A 21,261-nucleotide genomic window follows, 5' to 3' on the forward strand; every position below is an offset into this window, starting at 1 on the left:
TCTTTTATCAAAGACACCAATTTTAATAAAACTGTTAACAATTTCAATTTTAAAATCTAAATATTCAACATTAAAACAATCCTCATTAGTTTTCTTCAAGAACAAATCTCCAGGATATATACTATAAATAAATTTATAATTATCACAATTAAACAAAATCAAATCATCAACATATCTAAAAGCTTTAAATTCATTATGCTCAACAAATTTAGCTTCAAAAAAATGCAAAAAAATATTGGCAAAAGCCCCAGAAAAGGAATTACCTTGTGGAATTCCAATAATTTGTTTATAATACATCTTTTAAACGCAGAAAAAAAAAGTAGTTCAGATTTTTTTTTAAAAAGGGAAGAAGCGTAACAAACAATTAAACTTGACACGCATTAGCATATATTTTCACTCTATTGAAAATCTATTTAATATTAAGCTCTATACTTTTTAATCAAATACTAATAATTATATAAAAACTCAAAAATTTACCACCAATTTAAATTAACACATTAATCATTATTGTTCAGATATCATCACAGCACAACTAAATATGGAGTCGAGAAGGAATGAATAATATTCATAAGCAGCGGAAGTTTTGTACGATAAATTTTCTAAAATAAATACTTAAAATCTGAAAAATATTTTACATTTTAAAAATATACATCTGAGATCAGAAACCAAAAATATTAGGAATTATGAATCAAAATGTAAACATCAGAATGATTAAACCATAGCCACACTCAAATAAAAACAATATATAACAAGCAAAATATTTGAAATAAAGAGGTTTTGAGTTATACAGGTACTTCAAAAAATTAAATTTAATTAAGAAATTTGATTAAAAGTGCTTTAATTGTTTTTAGTAGAAATATGTAGGCATTTCCGTAAATTAATTATACCACATATATCTATTTACATAAAAAATTTTAACATACGGAATACAATCAGCGCAACAGAGAAATATAAAGAAGGGAGAAAAATTTTTAAATTATTAATAAAATTTTAAAATTGGAACTATGTGAAATTATAAGAGGAGTTATTATAAAGCAAATCACCAAATATATTGAGATATTAACATTAAATAAAAAAAACACTATATATTATTGTAAAAACATGAAAGTGCTGTAAAAAAATGTACTTAAAGTGCTACACTCGATAAAATTTAAAAATACTAAAATTAGATACTCACAATGATAAAATTAAAATATTTTTAATGAAAGAAAAGGCAAAATATTTTATTTGTTTAAATCAACTAACTTGATGTGTTTGAAATCAAACATATTACGGTGCACAAATACTTTCTTGATTTTTTTGTTGGTCCAAATTATGAACATCTTACAAAAGGTGGTAGCCTAAATGAAAAAAGAATATTAAAGTGAAGAATTTTTATTTACATTTTAAAATCAATAATGTAGGTTTTTTTATATCTATATATTTACTTTTTCAGTAGACCAACAGCAAAATATATGGGTATTTTAAGATTCATCTTCTCTTAGTAAATTTCAAGAAGAATACACATCTCTTGAGTATGACCCAGAGCAAAAACTGGAATTAAAACCTAAATGAAAAATAATAAACACTTATGCACAGATAATAAAATGCATTCAAAATTTATGAGTAAAATGGATTTAAAAAATAATTAACACTAATTTATTTAAACCTCTTTATTAACGTAAAAACTAACCATAGAAACGCAAAGACTTTTTTTTAACAATCTAGTAGCACAATCATAATAGTTTAGGTATTTATGAATACATATTATATATATATATATATATATATATATAGAAAATGCATGCCCAGTATTGAAATTGCCATATATTTGTCTCCTCATATCTATTTCATTATTTGTATTGCAAAAATAAAAAATTAAAACTGGAAAATCTGTAATAGAAACTTTTTTTATTCTGTTAATCCCTCCATAACTTACGCTGATAAACTTCTTTCAAAAATCAAAAGACGACATCTTCTTTTAAGAATCAAAAATTTGTCATTAAATTCCAAAGTAATTAGTAGCAGAAAAAACTTTAATTTACAAGAAAAGGATAAATACATTGTATTTTTTTAATTTAGTATTTCAGAAAATATTATAGATATTACACTTACAGAGGGACAAATTTCTTAAGTCTACAAGGGATATTCAAAAATTGTTAAATTTCACATTAAAAGAAGAAGAAAAAAAAGAGGCTTTAACCGCTTTTCCTCATAATTTATTGATGTTATCAATTTCTCTTAGTTAGAAGCATTTTTTGCTACATCACAGATCAAAAAGTACTAGAAAAAAACTAGAATTTTTTTACGATTCCTTTTTATAATATAAAAACTTTGTATAACTAGTATTTCACTGTACATAAAGGGTACAGACTCTAAAAATTTCTGTAGTTCTATTTCAATGTCCTGGATCCTAATTATTTCTTAAATTTTAAACCAGCACAAATAATTAATAACATAACATGCGATTAAAAAAAAAAAACTACATGCATTTAATCTAGATAAATTCAAAAAATAAAGAAGTATTTTTTATGATAAAAAAAAATTTATGATCAATGATTCTTCATTCCATTTCTATTAATTAACTGCAATATATGCTATCTTCTTTAGACACTAGTCTTTCATGCTGGCATATGCTACAGTTTTGTAATTAGTTTCATCCATCAAACAAGCAGTAGTTGTTTAAATGGGAATGCTTAAAAATTTATTACAAATAAAAGAAATTTTGGCTTAAAGTAAGCTCAAACTTGAAATTCTTTAAAACTAAAAGGTTTTTTAACTATTAAAAAGGAAAGTTTTTGTATTTATAAACACATTTAAAAAAAAAAAGCAACACATAATTTTTTTTATTTTTAAAGATATGATACCCATCACTGGGTATTTTATCTTTACATCTATTGTAACCAATTCCTTTTAAATTAGGATTTTCTAAACCATTTAAATTAAAAACGAGTTAGAAACAAAAAAATATTAGACTGCTAAAATAGAATCCCTGTCAAATAGGCATTTCTACCTGATTCAAATTAAAGAAAAGTTTAGAAAGAATAAAGAAAATCGACTGTGAAAATGGAATATTTGTTAAACAGAATTTTTCATAAGCACATGAGAATCACGGAAGTACACCAATAGTAAAATGTGTTTTAATTTACGATTCTGTGCTAAACATACGAAAAAAATTTTGAACACAGATTATGCAGCTATAAGTAAACAGAGTGCTTAGTCAAATATCTCAACAAAAAATAAGCACCTTTTAAGTATTTTTAAAGCAATCAAAGAATATTTTATGACACTATATATACATTAACAAAATGCAAAATAATTTTCAAAGACTTTACATGATCATGATAAAATAACTAGTTTCTGACAAAGAACTTTTTTCCTGATTATATTAGCCACTATAAAAAGATCAGAGAGATTTTTCGTTTCAATTTCTCAGGGTGAAAAATAAAGCCTGAAATTGAGAATACCTTGCAAACTACAGCAGAGTTGCACACGAGAGTGCAAGAATCTCACCGAATTCAGCTCAGTAGACACACATGAGCAATCCCAAGAATTTCATCAAATATGTAACATGATTGGAGCTATCAGACTTTATGGATCGACAGTACCCGAGATAGATTGTGGTTAGATGAATTGTGAAAGCATTGAATAAAACAATATGTAAACTACGCTTTTGCATAATATGTTGCAAAAAACGACAAGGTAAAGAAAAAAATCTCTTTTTTAAAAAGGTAAAATTAAGCACTTTTTAAAAACACCCCATGAAAAAAGCACCTTTAAGGGTTTCTAAAAAACGAAAATAAAAACTTTTTAAAAATGCTACGCACTATGATAAAACATTGTGCACTGACTTTACTTGTAGAACTCTTGGAAAAACACCTAACTCTGTCCATCTTATTTAATTTTAGGATAACATTATTTTAAAAATAAGTATTCTCTTTATGCTATTTAACCAGGGTTTGTGATTTTTTAAATTTTTTTTAAAAAAATCCAAAAAATCAGATTTTTTTGATTTTTATTCAAATACATTATAAGAACTTTATAATGTATGGAACTTTATAATGTATTTATATGTATAATGTATAATGTATGAACTTTATAATGTATAATGTATGAACTTTATAATGTATTTATGATTAAAAAAACTTTATAAATGCTTAATCAAAATTAAATTAATATTAAAACTGTATTATAACAATATTAAGAACAATATTTTGACTTAATAAAATAATTTTTCATTATAATACATAGCTTTGAATGCATAGCAACCATTTTGAAACAAATGCATGATTGAAATTTAAGGACTAGTTCAAATAGAAAATTTAAAGAATACTTTATGGGTCTGTCTAGCTTTTTCTGAAAGATAACTATTTTGTGAAAATGTAGACATAATTTTTGAAAATTAAAAATTTGGATTTATCGTTTCCTACGAGACACAAAAGTAAAATTTTGAGAAAAGAGTATTTAGTGGAATTGTTCTACCATTTTTCCTAAAGTTAAATTTGTGTAGGTACCGGTAAACGGTAGTAAATTTCACTTGGACAGACCCCTGTACTCTAACTATTAAAACAAAGTTTCAAGTAGCAAACCATAATTTTAATTTAAAATTTCTTTTTTTTTGTGCTTGATTTTTAAAATGACAAAATAAATGTAACAGATTGTGTTTATAAATGTAGTCATTCATCAAAAAATAAATATTTAACTCATATATTTTTATATTAAAATATTCACTTTTAATTCTATATGAAAATAGATAAGTTAAGCAAAAAATATTTTTTTATAAAAATTTATGTACTCATAGGAATTTTTTTTCACAAAATTTCTTTATAGAAAATCAAATGTCAAACATACTGTAAACATATTATGAGAAAAAATACCAGTTAATAACCCTACTGTTTCAAACAGACTTGGAAAGGGAAGAATGACACTATACCAGGAAAAAAATATCTGAATTTATTGGCCTTTTTTTTTCTTTCTATTTTTGGCAAATTAGGTATTTTCTTTTTAATATGCTTTTAAAAAAGCTTCAGAAATATACATTTTCCACCAATAAAATATAATGTAGATTTTAATTCCATGCTTTTTCTTTCAAAGGGTAGAATTTTAATTAACAATATTTACGTTATTTTATGAAAAAAATCATGTTTAATAATTACTTTCTACAGCTATGCAAGTTTATATTAAGACAGCATTAAATGTTTACTTTAATCTGTGCTTTCAATCTCAAAAATCAAAAGATTTTTAAAAATGTAATTTTCAATGTGTTGGAATTTAACACACACCAAGAAAGAAAGTAATTTCGTTAACTAAAATTAATTAATGCAACAATTTATTTAAAATAAATTTTGAAACTAAGAAAAGAAAATAATAAAAGTATCAATAATTTAGAACACTGTTTTTTAACTTTTATAATCAATATATATATAAAAAAAATTAGTTGATTTAAATCAATGATTTTTTTAAAAAAAATCATTTGATTTAAATCGTGATTTAAATCAAGCTGATTTAAATCAACAAACCCTGTATTTAATATTACAAAAAAAAAAATAAAAAAAATTGGAAGATGGATGAGCTACAAAAGTTTTGTAACCTATTTCAACATAAGATGAATTTGGTTCCTGATAAGAGGTCAACTTAGACCTAACATAAACTTAGTAGGCTTTACTGTATAAAAAAGAAACTGAAATACATCTGACAAGTATGGGTAAGTATTGTGTTGTAAAAATGCAAATTAATGTGAATAAAATAAATTTATTACAGCCTTCAAAAAATGATTGTAATAATAAAATTATAACACTTAAAACCTATCTTTTCTCTCATTTCAAAAACACAAAAGCTCAATCAAAATAAATATAAGTAACAATAATCCAATTAATTATTTACGATGTTAATAATTGAGAAGTAAAAAAAAAGACTTACTGTGTAGACTACTGATTGTGATCCTACTTCAAAACATCAAAAACATTGCTGCACCCAACACATGCCCAGCATAAAAAGCTTTGATTTCAAGGTCCTCATCAACCTGCATAAACAATATTTTATTTTAGGGCAGTGTTTTCACTACAGCGCGAGAATCTCGCATATTTTTTTCTTTTCTCGCATTAAAAAATTATTACCGCGAGAAATTTGCGCATTCTATAAATCAATTTCAAAAATCGCGAATTTCTCGCATTTTCGAACAAAGCTTAGAATTATGCCATTTAGAATAAAATCCGTTTCACTTTTCTGCCTGTATCTTTCATTATTTTCAACATCTGCCCCGTTATCTAGCTTCCCTATTTACCAGTATTGTTAAAAACCTTTTCGAACAACAGAACACAACCACAGAACCCCTTTCAGAACATATTTCTCTGCAACCACTTGTTTACCGTGTAGGTTAGGTTTCTTCATGTAAGACGTTCAAATTTTTTATGTGCTTATGTAAGATGGACAAATACCTTGTAAAGGCAAAATCTTCTATGATGATGCACCAAAAATATTCAATGCTTTAAAAAATAGAAGACGTTAGAAATGTATTATAATTTAAAAAAAAAATTTCCAAGAGTTTTTGTGTTTTTTTAGTTTTTAGAAATCTCACTTAAGTTTTTGAAATCTCACCCTGTTTTTGAGAAAGGGTGAGAAATTCTCACCCATTTTTTTTTCTATGATGAAAACACTGTTTTAGGGTGCATAACCAGATTTTTCAACAAAAAATAAGCACCTTTTCAAGCACTCAAAAAATATTTTTAATCACTTTAAAAAAAATCATAATTAGGATCTGCACAGTCATAAAAAAAAAAAAAAATTTCTATCGCCTAAGTTCTTAATTTATAAACACAAAATCAAGAAAATTGAATAAAATTTTTAAAAAACTTACCATTAACATAATAAAATAAACTAGTTTTTGATAAATATTGCTGAGAAAATTGTGAAAATCATGCTTTTTTCGTAATTTAAAACGGCAAAGAAAAAATCTCCTTTTGAAAGATAGAATTATTTTTACATTTTTTTCAAATCCTGAATAGAAAAACCACCTTTAAGAGCTTTTAAAAAACAAATAAAAAACATGAACTTTTAAGCACTTATTAAAAACTCTATGCACCCTGTATTTAAATAAAAGAACATTTAATTTTTCATTACATTATACATCCACAAAAAACTTTTGAATAAACATAGTGAGAAATATATAGATCAACTTATTGCTGTTTTGAGTACCAATAGTCGTTAGCAGCAAAATAAGCGTGATGTTTCCAGGGAACTTGCAGTTTTATGTTTAACTTTGTAAAAACTAACGTTAACATTGTTCTATTTAATTTCCATATCTAATCGTCTTGTTCCTGTTATGTTCCGAATAGTGATTCTTAATTAAAAATCAAATACAAAAGTGAGGTCGTTATTATTGAGATAACATATTATTGAGAAATCCTCAATTCCAGCATATTAGCACTGAATAATGTTTTTATTCACAATAAAAACACTAAAGCTATGCAATACAGAAAACTGTCTTGTCTTTTTTCCCCTTTCTGTTTTGATGGTGATGAGATTTAAGATATTTGACTCTTTCACAACACATTATAATAACATTATTTGTACTTTACAATGTGTTTTGTGTTGCAAATATTTTAATTATTGACTTGCTAAAATGTGTAACTCAGAGGCTAAATAACAGAAATATAAGTTGGCCTGTTTCTCCACTGGCTGTGATCGAAAAAAAATATAACATTAAATTATAGCTTACATAGTACTACAGTTAAAATCTCTGCAATGCGTTAAAAAGCCATAAGCTCATAATTTTGCAGCATAGAGCTCAAAAATGTAATTAAGTTCGCAAGCATGCAAAAAATAAGTCAACAAACAATTTAACTTGCGGTAAAGACAGCTTTTATGGCAAAAGCGAAATATTAAAACTGCATTGATTATTATAACTCCGCTTTATTATGGACTTAACAAAAGCAGAAACACGAAGATTTGTTTCAGTGCGGAAAAGATAATTTTGAACATGGGTTGAAGAATTTTCGCCGACAAATGTTGTAAGATTAAACATTCTACAACTCGTCTGCTTTTTTTTATTTGAAATTAAAACTATTCATTTCTTTTTGTATGTCTATGTTATAAGTAGATTTAAATCACTGCAAATCTTGAACTCCTGTCTATTCTTGATCTTGCCTATTTTAGAATTTTTGAGCTTTATTCTTGTGAAAAATATAATCTTGTGGTTTATTTTATGTTTACTAATTTTTGATCCAAATGGAGTTATATAAAATTTCTAAGAAGAATATTGCAATATCAAATTAATTTTAATATCAATAGTAGTTGAAACTATTGTTACAGCTTTATTTTACTCTATTTGTTTGTTTCTAACAGTTCAACCTTTTACCAATCCTTTGTTCTATTAGCTATTTTTCAAAGTAGTAAAATTTCCTTGTTTTTTTTCTTTTCTTTTACCCTGATATATTATTTCAAATTTTAATATTTTTTTTTTCTTTTGTTTAAAAAGATTTTCCAGCAATTGCTCATATTATTCCTCAGTGTTGTGGTTTCTCACTATCGCTTTATTTGCATAAAAATCAATATCACTTAATTTGGTTATTGTATTGTGGTAAAAAATAATTAAATTTGATGTTTGATGAACTATTTTTTTTCCAGAGGAATAATTCTTAAAATAAAAAGTTTCTGAAGAATGCAACTGATAAACATAATAAAGTAAGTGTTTTCTTCCTTGTTGAGTAGATTTCCGTGTTGTAATCTGTGACAGAATAATTTTCAAGTCTTGGGAACTTTCAGCAGTGGCCCGTGACAAACTTATAAAAACATCACAAAAAGGGATCAACTCGTAAAGTATAACTTGTAGCAATCCCTGGACAAACATCCACATGTTTTTTGTTTTGTTTTTTAAATTGCTAGTTTCAAATCTATTCATTAGAGAATCATCGTTCATTAGAAAATCACCTTGTCAATTGTAGTTGGCGCGACAGATCATGATACAGAAATATCCACCTCTTGTTTTTATTGAAAAGGCTTTTCCTTTCATTCAAATGCAGTAAAGCAAATTTTAAGTTGTGATATTTTTAATTTAATTTATGTTGGGAAGAAAAGGGTAAGATCTGATAGTGAGGTTAGACCTGGTAGCTCGATTGTGTTAAAATTAGTTCCGTTTTCTAATGAACGAACTATAAGATACACTTTTTTAAACAAGAAGAAGAACCTACCATTTTTTTGAGTTGTTGTTGATTAATTCAAGTCATCTTGGTTAACTAAGTTTGTTCTATTTTCGACTTACATTATTTAGAAACTATTGAAATGTATGTATTGAATTGAATTGAATGTATTCAAATATATTTTCTGGTTTTTCATTCTTCAAAATCATTAAGTTTTAAGTGTACTCAGTCCTGCACATTAAATTATAAATAAACATTTCTCGGAGGCATAAGTAAGCAATTGCATTTTCATCTGTTGCTACAAGAAAAAAAATAGAAAATCAAACTTTCACCAGTTAAAATAGTTTTCTCAAAAAGATAAAAGAATCTACTCTGACTAAGGATTTCATAATTAATGTTATGAAAATTCTAGAATTTTTTTCTTAGCTTTATCAAAAGCTTTCTTTTTATAATATTCATTTAATTTTTTGCATCAAAAATGGTGATAAATCAAATTAACCAGAAAGTGAAGGTCCTTATCAATAGGTTGTTGCTTAAAAAATTAGTTACATGTTTTTAAAAAAAAAATTTCTTCACATTATTGTTAGTATTTTATTTGGTAAAGGATTTATACTTATTGCAGTGAGACTTCTTTATTTCAATTATTTAATTATCAAACAATGACATTTAAAAGACCGGGAACTGGGAGCTTTTTTTAAAATTAAATTTCTGTATTAGTTTTTTTTTAATGTCTCGGCCTTTTGTTGGGACTTTTTTTATTGTAAGGAAATAAATTTTTTGTTGGATTGCTGTCTTTTTTTTTTTCTAGATGCTTCTTAATGATCTGGTGTACTTTTTAAAAAATTAATTTAGAGAATGATGAAGTTAGTTTAACTCATTTTCTGGTTTATGTAAAGAGATCAAATATTGTTAAAAGCAAATAAGTGTTAGAATTTTTAGTAAGCTAATTTCCCATTCAAAATAGTTCCTTAAATATAGATTATTATTATAATTTTTTTTTTTTTTTAAATTGCATTTTTTTTTCTAATAATAAGCATCAGTAACTTAATGTTAAATGTTTTAAAATAAATCTTTTCTTTTTCTTTCACCCATTGAGTCACTTTTTTTTTTCTTTTTAGAACACAATTCTACAAAATGTAATGCATTGAAACAAGGAACACCACAAAGAGCAGGGATAATTGTTCGTGGACACAAGAACAAGCATTTTTATTTCACCTTCAAGTTTGACTGTTTTAAACTTTACTGATCAATGAGATTATAATAATTTTAAATTTTAAAGTGACCTCCCTTTTTCCTGAAGTTGCTTTGTAGTCCATGGGGACTCAATACAGCATTAAAAGATTATCATTAGTGTCCACTGGAATGATATGGAAGTTTATAAAAGTTTAACAGAAGATTAATGGAAAAAGTATGAATAAAATAATGTAAAGAATTCACCTATGGCTGGTGGGCCAAAAGTGGCTTATAGCATTCTCAATTTAGCTCCTGAACTGTCTTAAATAAAAAATACTAAGAAAATAAGAATACCAGAAAAAATATTTTTCCAGCTGTATTCTGCATCATTTACTGATATAATTTGTAATTTGTCTCTAATAATTGGATTGCAACAATTTTGTTTTCAAAGTCTTGTTTATTATGATTTCAAATATTGAAAAACATATAAAAATAATTATAGGTGAGGCCATCACATTCGTCTCATACTGATTAGTAACAATTTTCAATTTTTTTTATTAATAGTTTGAAGTAAATGAATATTTTAATTTCCTGTTTTTTTCTTTTTTTTTCAACTTTTTGCCCTCCTATGAATTTGTTATAATTGTTGTTTTTTTATCTACTATTCAAAAATGGTTTTTCATTCATGGTACTTGAAAATTAATTTTTTGGCATAAATTATTTTTAAGAATTTTTTTTTTTTTTTTATAAATGTTATCGATGGCCACTTGTAACAAGCAGTTAAATAAAACAGTTATTGAGTAAACTTTTTTATATTGTTCTTACTCAAAAAAATATCAAGTTTAATACTTTAAAAATGCTACTTTGATCTCTTAATTAATTTGTATTAAAAAACAAGTTCAATAATAAGTTTTGAGTAAATAATAAGTTTTAAGTAAGTTTAATTGTAAGAATATATTTTTATAGGAATCTCATATCTTTGAATTTTGACATGCAAGTTTTTTCCATCATTCATACATTTTTTGTTTGTTTATTTTTTTTTAAATATAAAAATACTTTTGAACAGTATTCTAGTTGATTCAATAAAAGCTTATGTAAAAAAATGTTTGCTTGGAAAATATTGAATTCCTCTTTAAATCATGTTCATAGTTTAAGAATATGTTTCAGATAAATATTATTGTGCATTATTAATTTTATTTATCTATTTTTTCTTTCAAGTGTATCAAATACTTTTTAATTTTTTTTCTCCATTAGGAGTTCCCAAATGGGAATAAGAGATCCAACCCTTATTCATTGCATTCTAAGGTATGTTTGTTTTTCATGCATTTGTTTTTACTCTATATTGAAAAATTCATAAAAAATATTTTTCTTTCAAATTTGATTTAGTTCTTCGAACAACTTCATAATATCATACTTTGAATATACTTTTATAAGTGGATAAATGAATGGATCCGCCTTATAAGCAGGTGTGATGCATGGGTGTTTCAGAAGTCGAATTCTTGGCCGTAGATGGCCCACTGAAAAACAAAAACAATCGCATCACTGAGTGCCTTAATGGCACACGACAGCAACAACATGGAATTTTTAAAAAAAATTACAATGAGAACTTATAAGAAGTGAATAATTCATTTGTTTTACCAGCATTAAATTTTTTTAATGCATATATGAGCCTTTAATTGCTCAGACTATCAGTATTGTATCATGAAAATGATTTGTCATCTCCCACTGTTACATCTGATTTCCAATTGAATTCCCACCTAACAGGTACCCATTCTGATTTTTTGACTCACAAATTTTTGTGCCTTCTATTCTAAGCTGCTGCTTCAAGTTGAATATATAGGTACATAACTATAAAATTGACATTCAAAATGGTGACCCGTCCCGCGTGGTCTAACTGAAATTGCACTTCTGAACAAGAAGTCGCTGCATCGTAAATATATAGAATTACAGCAAATATGTACTCATAAATGCAGAACTTATTTTGACAAAAATATTCTTCTTCTATCTACTCCATTCTAAATTTTTAATTTATCTACTAAGCATATGATATTATGCTGATAATATATTTCCGCTACATAACATATGTCCAGAAAGCTCTTAAATCTGAACAAAAATAAAGTCAAGAGTCACATGATTTATCTCCAAAATAAGTTATTTATTACAACACTTATTAAATTGATTAAGTACAATTTTTAAACAAGAAATATATGATTCATGAAAGAAATGTACTAATGTTATTAATGTATTGCAAGCAGAAAACTCCACATAATAATGCGTTACACATTTTTAATTTTTAATAATGAAGAGTAACTGATATTCTACCATCCTTTTTACCATAGATTACGTCTAGGTTAAGAAATGATGGTTCTTTCGCACTTTCATGTGGAATTCAAGATGCTCTATGTTCTTTGAGCACTAACCTCAAAAGAATAGGTGAACTCCCATGAAACTTTTGCTATCCATTGAATTTTCGCCTATGAAAAAATTTTTGTTTTGAAAGAGCAAAAATGCTTAACTCTTGTTTTTGATGTGATTTTCTTACATAAAATTAAACAAAGATTTCATGTTATATTGGAATGAACAATTCAATATTTATCAAAAGTAAGGTTAGCTTTCATATTGAAAATGTACCAGAATGTTGCGTGTATATGAAAACATGTGATATTTTTGTTGTATTTGAAAATATGATTTTTACTACTACTGAGCACTTTCATGTTTTCCTTAATTTTAAACCAAATGTTTGAAACAGCGAAAATTTTTAACACCTTAATTTGATGTGATTTTCTTATAAAAAATGAAACAAAAATTTCATACAGTTCAATTCAGATTTTCTAACACACGTTAAAATAACATTGTGTCTGTGAAATCAATGTATTGGTCGCAGTAATGACTGTATTTAATAATTATTGCCTTTATTCATTTACTGGTGTTTTCTAATCTTGTGTTGTATTGTTTTTAGAGGTGTTTGATAAGACATCTATTTCTGCAGAATCTTTTATCTTTTTTGAAAGAGAATTTATTCCCTGACATTGAAGCTAACTTTGAATGTGCACTTTGGTTAAGAGATGCTGATTACGTGAGTGCTCTACGGATTGTATGTATAACTTTCTTTTTTAAAACTGTTAATAATATAATTAAAAATTTTGAAAAATAGTGATCAGAGCTCTAATGTATCTTTCAGTTCACAAATTTTTGTGAGAGGGAATAATAACCCTCAAAATAATTCTGTTCTTAAAGACAAACACTCTGTTTTTATAGTTACTTTTGCTTAAATTTCAATGGAGGACCCTTTAGCTTTTCCAAACTTTCTTCCACCAAATGTTACTCAATTAGAAAGTAATGCAAGAATTTCAATACCCAAAGGCTCTATGATTGAGAAGTTTTTTCAATGTTCTATGTTCATTAACGAAATAATTTTGCAGAAACTTTCTTGTCAAATTCTTGTTTCTTAATCAATTTGTTTCCTGTTAAAAAATAATTTGTGACTGAAAGTCATGTGACATTTAATTTATTTGCAGTACTCCACTCCCTAATTTTAGAATCACTTGTTTCAGTTGAATTTTTTTTCTGTGCCATTTAATTTAGTTAAGAAAATCTCTGAGCAGTATAATAAAGAGTCACATATTCATATGTCTGAAGATATGCATTACATTTTTCTTCTTTTTTAAAAATTTCAAATTGGTCATATAGTTATTAAATTTAATTTAATTGTTATTTTCTAAAGAAAAACTTATCTTGATCATAAAAAATCATGTCATATCAAATCATATCACAATCAAAACTTATCACAAAACTAATCACATAAAAATTTTAATTTCCTACAGCCATGTACTCTTTTGTCTGAAAACTAAATTATCTTTGCCTTTTTTTTTAAAAAAATTCAAAATATTTAAAGAACAACTAGTCTTAATATTTACTTTATTTATTCATTTCTTTTTTTTGGGGGGGAGGGGGGTTCTCAAACTCATTTAAGTAATTTTGAAAAATTAGCAGAAAATTCATTTTTTCCATTTTCGTAAGTTAGCATAACTAGTATATGGTCTACCTTCAATATGAATTTTCTTGAATTAGTTTAATCAGAAAGCTAAATCATTTATATTTCTTTAAATGTAGTGAGATTTTTAGCTTATCAAATAGAAGGATTATTTTGTTCTGACCTCCCATCACCATAACATTGCATTAGTCACATGTCAGCTGATAACAGAAGGAAACTCATTTTATTTCTACCAATCTATCTTCTTTGTAATTTCTCTATATATTTAAAAACAACTCATCTGTTTATGTAAGTTACTAATAACCAGAGTTAGTCTTATTCCTTCAATTTATGAATTATACAATGTGCTTTGCATTCACATTGTTTTCAAATTACACATCATGATTTTTATTCTAGCAAATTTAGGAATTCATTGTGATTTATATTTACATTATCCACATTGCATTTCATTTTGACATGAATTACAAATAGCACACATCATGCTTGAGAAGTTATGAATCAGTGATATAGCTGATTATAGAAAACCATAATAAAGATTAAATTGGTTTTCAATGAAATCTTTCAACATGACAATTACAGAGTATGTCATATAATATTAATCAAGATAACTGATGTTTTGTTATAATCAAGCGTCTCCTGTTGTAATTGTTTTTATTAACCTCAATGTGAAAATAAATGAAATCCTTTTTTTTAAATATTTTCTTTGATTTAAGAAAGTAATTAGATTTAGTTTGTTAATGTATATGTACTAACCTAAAATAATGGTAAAGACACTTTCAGTTTTTGATATTTTTTTAAAATTTCTCAATAAATGCTTAGAAAATTATTTATTAAGTTTAAAAGCGTTTAGTTCGTGCGATTTTTCTTACTTAGCAATAAATGTTAATGCTTCCAGAGATTTGAGGGACAATAAATTACAAAAAAAACAAAGTATTTTTAAGCACCCTATGACAGATAATCAAGAAATAAGCTTGTTACTTGCATCAATTACTTTGATTGTTATTTGAAATAGCAACACAAAAGTTTGTAAACTTAGCTTAAATATTTCTGGAAATATGGACATTTTTATAAAAAATATATGTTTCTGTTTTATGTTTTTCACTTTAAAATTAATCGATAAAATTAAGCAAAATTTTTGGAACTTTTTAAAATTAATTATAAAATTATAGTTTTAAAATTTGAAATAAGTTTGACAAAAACTGCATGAAATATGAGTATTAAAAAGTAATTTTTTTATACTGTGCAAGTGCAGAAAAAATTAAACATTTTTTTTCTTCATAATTTTGTAAGGAATTGTATTTAGCTACTAAGAAAAAGAGTATTTCAATATCTTAAAAATTTAAAACGTTTCAAGCAATTTTCTAAGTAATTTTTGTATTTCTTAAAAGAAATCACAGAAGGATTAGAGTTTTTCACAAATTTCATTTTGTAGTCTTGGCTGTGTTTGCCGGCGTCAGCTTTAATAAATCTTGTTTCATAATACAAAGAAACTTGTGGAAAAACCCTTATCGTTTTGAGCTTTATTTTAAAAAGTACAAAAACTACTTAAAAATTGCTTTAAACTTTTTTAGTTTTTAAGATATTCAAATCAGAATGTTTTCATTAGTTGCTAAATACAATTCACTACAAAATTCAGTTTTTTTTTAAATTTCTGTGCATGCGCTGTATAAAAGAACTACTACTTTAAATACTCATATCTTAAGCAGTTTTTATTGAAGTTTTTTTAAAATATTAAATCATTATTTTTGTAAATAATCTGAAATATCTGTAAAGCTTTTGTTTACTTGGGTTGAATATTTTTGAAGTTACAGCAAAAAAAACGTGGGACCAAGAAATAAGTTTTTTATAATCTTTATAAACTTTATTTTGATAATTACTTTGTTACCCCCCCCCCTTTTTTTTTTCTTCTTCAGGAAAGCAAAATTATAAACCCAAAGTGCTTCCAAAGGCTGTCCCCCTTAATAAAAATATCTTAACTTCATTGTACTTATGTGAGTGGTTGAAGGTTGATTGTCGTTTTGTGATAGGCATTTTGTTATTTTTGTTTTGATAATATTACAGTCCTTCCTTGCTTGAAAATATTCATTAAATTCTCTCAAAATAGTTTTTTTTTTCTTGGAAAAAAAATTATGGTTTTATTTTTTCTACTACTGTAACAGATACTATGTCATAGCCTCAATTCAAAAAGGAACCAAAACTCTATCAAAATCTACTAAATCTTCTGTGCATTATAGTTGATATAAAATTTGTATGGGCATAAATAACATAATTTGTTTTTAAAGTTTCATTATGCTCAAAATCTTTTCAAATATCCTAACAGTTACTATATCTTGAAATTCTCAGATAAAATATTTCTGGAATTAATTTTCATTATAAGGAAAGATTGATCTTTCTGGGCAGCTTTAACTTTTTTAAACTTGGGAAATTTTATGCTAGATTCCTGGATCCATTTAAAATATTCAAAATTTACATTTATATGTTTTTAAAATGGGTATTTATGATTATGAAATGTTGATAACTTTTTAATTTATATTTTATTAGACAACTTGGATTTTTTGTAGCTTATGAAGTGTATTATATATTCTTTTCAGGCTCTTCTCTTAGTATGAGACAGCTACAAGTTGGCTTAGTTCTTTATCTTTCACAATTTCAATTGAAAGATTTAAATGCTAGTATTAACACTTTAATGTTGTATTTGGAGAAAAAAAATTGTAGATAAAAAGATTTATTTAATTTCTTTTTTTATGTTCTCATTTTATGTTTTCATATGTTCTATGTAATCATTTTATGTACTAATTTTTTAATTTTAAAACTTTGTAATGAAACAATATACCAATTAAGCTATTTTAAGTCAAATGATCTTTGAAACAATTAAATTCTCTTCAATTTGGTTTTTATTGTTATTTATTTAGTTTTAAAGCATATCAATTATATTTTTTTTAAACAAAATTGTGAAATAGGTTTTGAAAAAATATGCGTTAATTATTTTTACATCTAAAAATATTTCGACTTGCCTTAAAGGTGAACACATATGATTGCTATTACTTAGTACTTGTATATTTACTATCTTTATTTAATTCTCTAATGTATATTTGCTTGTTTCACCTTGTAAAGTATTGTCTTTTTTTGAGAAATGTTTTTAATTTCATTTTTTTCTCAATTTGATGGACTAGATATATCTGTCAATACACTCAAGAAAGTGTTTTATAAATACTGAAAATGATATCTTCTGAAGCACAGTACCTCTATATTTGGGCTAAAAAGGAAGTCCTGTGCAAAAATTGTGTGCACAATTACAAGGGTTGGTTAGTCCCAATGTTTGATCCTGGATGTGTCTTGACTTCTGGATTGGGTTCAAAATTTAAAAGAAAACGTAGTTAAGCATTGATGGTTGTAAACCTGAAACTGGGTTAACTTCTCAATGCCAGTTATAAAATAAAATATAAAGTTGTGCTAAAGATAAATGTGTTGAGATATCTTTATTGGGAGCAGAGGATTAAAACATTCTGTACAAATCCTTTAACACTAAATTTTTCAGCAACAGATTCATTGGAGATTATGGTTTCTTTGATCTTGGTATTGAATATGAATGTCCACGTATTTTTGAAAATATTTACACAATTTGTTCACATCTATTCTTTCTAAATAGTGATTACCATCAACAGGCACCAAAACAAATGTTGAAAAATAGCATCACGCTCCTGTGCTGTTCTCAGAGGTGCCAACCATTATAATTTCTTCATAATTATTATGATTTCATGGACAAAATAAGGGTTTAAATTATGGTTTTTAAGAATTTTCATAGCAATCTATTTAAAATATACGTTATTTTTCTTAACCACCAAGAGTTAAGAATTTTTGCTTTTTGCAACTAATCTGCAATAAATCTTTTATACTCCTTGAGACCATTTCTAAAACAATGCAAACATAGAAAAGTATAGACCATATAGGAAAACAAAAGAACATAAACTCAAATCTGAAATGCTGTGAGAAAATATTTTTAGTGATTTAAATGTAGTTCTCTGAAAAGGTAATAAGAGTTCATTCTAATTTAACCAAAAATTAAAACATTGATTCCAAAAATGCGATACAATTTTATCTGGTTCACAATAAAGTATAAAATTTCAGTGTCGTATATTTTTTAAAATTTGCCTAGGTATTGATTTTTTTACTTTATTTTATAGTAAATATATACCTAATTATACTATTTTTTATGAATATATAGAATTAAGTAATATATACATCTTAGAATTGTGCTATTTGTGAAGGCTAAGTTGTATTGAATTCTATGTTGTTGTAAGATTGTACTGTATTGTTCTAATGGAAATTAAATCATCATTGAAATGGAATAAATGCTGAGTATTTCGCTGTTTCATAAAAGACACATCTTTCCAAGAAAACAAATATCATTATCATTTCAACACACCCTGCTGCTGTAGAAAGACATTCCGATTCTCTGTTCTAGAGCCACATTATTTTTAATGATTCATTCCCCACATTAAGAACCATTTTTTAAATCAATGCTTTCTTGCTAACTGATTAATTTGTTTTATGCAATGTACTCCTTCATTTAAAACTGATTAGTTATTACTTTTGTATTTTTGATGCTGGCATTTCAGTACAACTTATAGTTTGTCTATAGAAGAAACTTCACTAGCATTTCGTCTGGAACCATAATAGTGACTATGGTAATTATAATATGGTGTTATGGTAGCTATAACTATTCTCAGTAGAGGTTTAGAGTCACTGTTTAGAACAGGTTTTGGCTTGTGTTGGCAAAAGAAAGGGAATCTTTTTCTTCGGTCTATTGTGTCAGCCCTCTACGAGAGGAGCTACACTCCCTGAAATACGCTTTTCTTGTTTCCATAGCAACAGACGGCTACAGATTTTGTGGCGGGGGGAGTTCTTACCGTAGACAAACTATATAAACCTAACAGCACAATCTTCTTATTCTCACCTTCATTTAGGATTCCGCGGAGAATAGTCTTGTAAATATTCCAAAAATTAAACATGGTCTTATATATATATATATATATCAAGCGAACATTTTATATTAGATATACAATTGAACACAAAATCATATTTTATGTAAATTTCGGAAATCTCTCAAATAAATAAAGAAAAGTTTCCTAATTTCTTTAAATTTTATTTATAATATATTCAAATGAATTAAAGAAAATTAAAATTTTCATCCTAATTTTGTGTCTGCTGATTTCAATATTTAAAAAAAAAATCTCAGTTGACTTTTAGGAAATCTTCAAATATGCTTAGGAAATAACCCCTACTCTTACTGTGAATAATTTTGTCTGTTCCTCCAAAAATATTCTTTACTCTTTTTTATTTTTATGTCATAAAATTGAAGCAACATGAAAGTGCAAGGTATATAAAATTATCTGAAAATTTTGTTTGACTTTGGTTTATACTAATAACTTTTTTATACTTAGTATTTTGACAATCCAGTTTTTTATATTTGATGAGAAATTAACACAAATTTAAGGTTTTTTTTTTTATATTGAAAATTATTCTATATCTTTAAAAAATGAGAAGAAAAATCTTTCTCTATTTTTAGATCTTTATTTTCACCATTATTGATTTCATGATTACTTACTTTTATTCTTGTAAAATTTCAAATTTTTAACAATTTATAGCCTTGTGGAAAAGTCGTTATATGAAAAAAAATAACTTTTGTATTGAAGCGGATGAGAATGACGCAATTAATGAAGGGAACGATGCAAACAAGTCAGATGAAAATGTCAAGATATTGCCTGATGAGAGATAGAAGAATACGACTTTTGACCACAGATTCTGTATTGTGAAATATTTATGTAAAAAAGATATTTATTAAATTTTTGATTTCTTTTTCACTTGAATTAAAGTGACTTTCTATTAATGACTCAATTTATTTGCAAATGAGAGATAGTTTTTTTTAAAATTTTGTTTGTTTGAATATTATACGATGTTCATTTTAATTCATCCTTTGAGTAACTCATCATCATATTTAAATTCATCCCTTTTATTGTAACAAAAAATGGATACAAAAGTGATTATTTGTTTCTGGGTTTTAGAAAAAGGTTTTTATACCATGGAGGTTGAAGATGTCTTAAACTGGTTTTTGACAGCTCACTTGAGATTTTCTTCCAAAACTGTCCTATAATACTGTAAATCAGTGATTCCCAAAGGGGTCAAGTGAAAAAAAAAATTGGGTGTCCAGGAAATGAAAATGGGAGTCAACGATAGTGGATCTCATATAAGCAGGTCATGACTTTTAATTTTGGCACTTCATGAATGGAATAATCAACATACGCTGATAGTACCTATTTACTTACATTTTACTACCTTATAATATAAAGACATATATCTATCTACATTCCACATAATTTATAAAAGTAGCTATGAAGTAAACAATTTTTTAAAATTTATGTTATTAGGATTATTTTCTGATATATGAAATTGGCCAAATGTTGATAATTTATTATTAAAGCATCAGGTTCATCCTTCCCACTAAAAACATTTATTTATTGCTTAGTTATTTTATATAACAGATACTAAATTTTAATTTGTTTCGTTTTAATTTGAATTTAATTTATAAATATTTAAAGTTAACATGAGTTTTTTTTAAAGTTTTTCACACTTCATTTCACTACAGTTAGAAATTTAAATTTTTTACAGTGAGTAGCACTATACCTGCTGTCAAAAATACATTTGAAGTTGATGAATTTACAAAAAATCAATATTAGTTACGCAGGGGGTCTACCCAAAGCCGAAAAACATGGCAAGGGGTCCACGAGACAAAAAAGTTCAGGAACCACTGGTTTAAAGCAATAACAATTGAAAATAGAAAAAAATAAACCAGTCTTTATTTTGCATTTATGATACCTCGTTAATAGCTAATCGAAGACAAGGTGCGTAGCGTTTTTAAAAAGTGCTTTAAGTTTCTTATTTTTGATTAACGTTTTTTAAAGGCCCTTAAAATGTTGG

The 21,261-nt window shown here is 25.9% G+C and overlaps 1 long non-coding RNA gene across 4 annotated transcripts; it reads left to right on the top strand.

Annotated features, from left to right (window-relative positions):
* Positions 1 to 7,646: 7,646 nt before the first annotated feature.
* On the top strand, positions 7,647 to 20,173 carry LOC147800862 (uncharacterized). Of its 4 annotated transcripts, none has more exons than XR_015431059.1 (6): positions 7,647 to 7,988; positions 8,605 to 8,661; positions 10,235 to 10,524; positions 11,544 to 11,594; positions 13,249 to 13,383; positions 16,875 to 20,173. It is a non-coding gene; the product is annotated as an uncharacterized LOC147800862 (long non-coding RNA). The 4 variants fall into 4 exon arrangements; XR_015431058.1 differs by having other exon boundaries at positions 19,932 to 20,173; XR_015431061.1 differs by having other exon boundaries at positions 13,249 to 13,365.
* The last annotated feature ends 1,088 nt before the right edge of the window (positions 20,174 to 21,261 follow it).

Source organism: Parasteatoda tepidariorum, unplaced genomic scaffold (genome assembly GCF_982258835.1).
Source record: "Parasteatoda tepidariorum strain Cologne lab strain unplaced genomic scaffold, Ptep-v5.0 scaffold_12, whole genome shotgun sequence".
Classification (NCBI taxonomy): Eukaryota; Metazoa; Arthropoda; class Arachnida; order Araneae; family Theridiidae; genus Parasteatoda; species Parasteatoda tepidariorum.